We start from the raw sequence: 2202 nt of genomic DNA, 5'->3' as shown, positions 1-2202 counted from the left end.
CGCGGGGTCCCCGGTGCTGCCGTGGGTCGGCATCCCCATCCCCCCATGGGCTCAGGGAGCCCTGGTGTCCTCAAAACCCCCCCTCGGTCGAGTAACGGGAGCTCTCCTGCCGCACGCAGGTGTTTTCTCCGTACAGAAGAGGGTGGCCCCAGAGCTGAGTATTCGCAAGAAGGACTTGGGAGACAGAAGTGCCTGAGAAGACAAACTTTTCCATTCCCACAAGAGGTTTTATTTTTTGATTTTTTTTCTTCGCTGTGGGTCTGTGGAGAAGGTCCTTCCTCCTGGGACTGCTTTAAGCACCTACTGCCGCATCCAGCATCCAAGATACTGTTTCTGAAGCTTTAAAACACACAAACCCTGCACCGTTAGCGACCTTTCATTGGCAAAATAGTCTTTTCTATGAATATATATTTCTTTTTTATTTTTAATATGGTGCCAACGGCTTTTGCCGTCTTTAAGTTTGTGCTTTCTAACTTCCCCACTATTTGTTCTGCGTGTTAGTGTTCTAGGAAAGGAATCTAACACGGGAAAACCTTTTGCTTTCTGTGAACTCTAACTTAATCAGGCCAATCCAGAGTTTGCTGAAACCAAAGGGTGCCGTGTCCCAGGACCTTCGTTTTAGCCATCGGGATGTCTGCGGTTTAATTCTTTCCGATCAGCCATTGGGGAGCTGACTTTGTGTACCTGCCTATCCTACCAGTACCCGTAGAGGAGTGACTCCAGCATTAGGAACTGTGTCCTTGTACTGATCTCTGTTGCACATTTTAACCCGTTTCCCTTCTTTTTGGTGAGTGGTGTGTTTCCGTCCCCTCCTCCCTTATCTAACGCATTTTTTAAAGAGGCTCTAGATCTGATGGTGGTTTAACGCTTCCACCGGAAAGGGATGGACAGTTACTGGAGTGTGGTTCAGGAATGGAAGATTTTATTATTTCTGTAAGTTGTTTTTGTATAGACCAAAGCAAAGAATAAAATAACCCCCCAGCCCCGTGTTGCCCTGAGCCTGTTCTTCTGTCAGCTGGGGAAGGTCAGTGAGTCCCCTTGGGGCAGCCGGGGTGAAGGTGGCCATCGCCCTCCTTGGGCCAAGTGTTGGTGGTTCCCTCCCGTGGGGCTGGATGGCCTTGGATGAGCTCGTTCCCATGCTCTGCACCCGCTGTGCCTGGCCGAGGGCTCAGGTGGCGGCCGGGGGGGACAAGCAGGCTGGGCCTCTCCCTGTGCCTCGGGGACAACGCTCAGCAAGGCACAGGCCACCCGCTCACAGCCCCGCAGCACCGGCAGCAGCTCCCACCGGCAGCCCTGCACCCGGACTCGTTGCCAGCCCTTCCCTTGCCTGTTGCTGTGCTGGGTCGTTAGCATGCCGGCTCCATCCAGGTGTCTGTCTGCTCTGTCAGGAGGTAAAAACTCCCAGTAATTAAGATGTTTGTTCATTAGGCAGCATCACCAGCATCTCCTCTCTGCTGCTGCGCAGCGCTCACTTTAACAAGCTCTGGGGGATAAACACGCCGGCCGGGAGTGAGCCCTGCTGATTGATGGAGTGAAACCTAGATGGAGCTGCGAGAGGCCAGGTTAAAAAAAGTGATTTACTCAGTCAAATGTGGTTGCCTCCTTCCGCAGCCCGGCTTCATAGCGGGAACAGATGGCAGGAGAAATATTCTCAGCTGAAACGCTAACTCTGACAGCTGCGCCCGGGGAGGGCGATGGGGAAGCGGCGCCGGGCGCCAGGCGGGGATCGTGCTGGGAGGTGGAAACTGTCTGTTCACAAAGTTACCCACCAACTTCAGGGCTGCCCATCTGTTTGGCGGCTTCCTCGGCATGGGGATGGGGCCAGGGACAGCCACCACTGACAGCCGGCCGCCCCGGGCTTTCCCACGGCACCTTTTTGGGCAAGAAGGCGCAGGCTGAGCCCGGAGGCAGGAGACTGCCTGCAGCAGCTCCATGTGAGGCTGCGGGTGGGGGCGGGGCTGTGGGTTTTGCCTGCTGGGGTGTACGTGCTGGGGGATGGAAGGGTGAAACACGAGTGGCCCCGGGATGCCCACGTCCCCATGCCTGGCGTGTTTGTACCTCTGCCCCATGCATCCATCCTGCGGGGGACGGCTGGGGGCGTGGGGACTCCTCAGGCAGAGGTGGGGGACCTGGAGAGGGGAGTCAGGTCATGCAGCGATGTCTGCACTGTGCGGGTGGCTCAGGGTGCTGTGCTTGCTGCAT

Source organism: Pygoscelis adeliae, unplaced genomic scaffold (genome assembly GCF_000699105.1).
Source record: "Pygoscelis adeliae isolate BGI_AS28 unplaced genomic scaffold, ASM69910v1 Scaffold917, whole genome shotgun sequence".
In the NCBI taxonomy this organism is placed as follows: Eukaryota; Metazoa; Chordata; class Aves; order Sphenisciformes; family Spheniscidae; genus Pygoscelis; species Pygoscelis adeliae.
The sequence above is the reverse complement of the archived record's forward strand: the minus strand, read 5'-3'. Positions refer to the sequence as shown.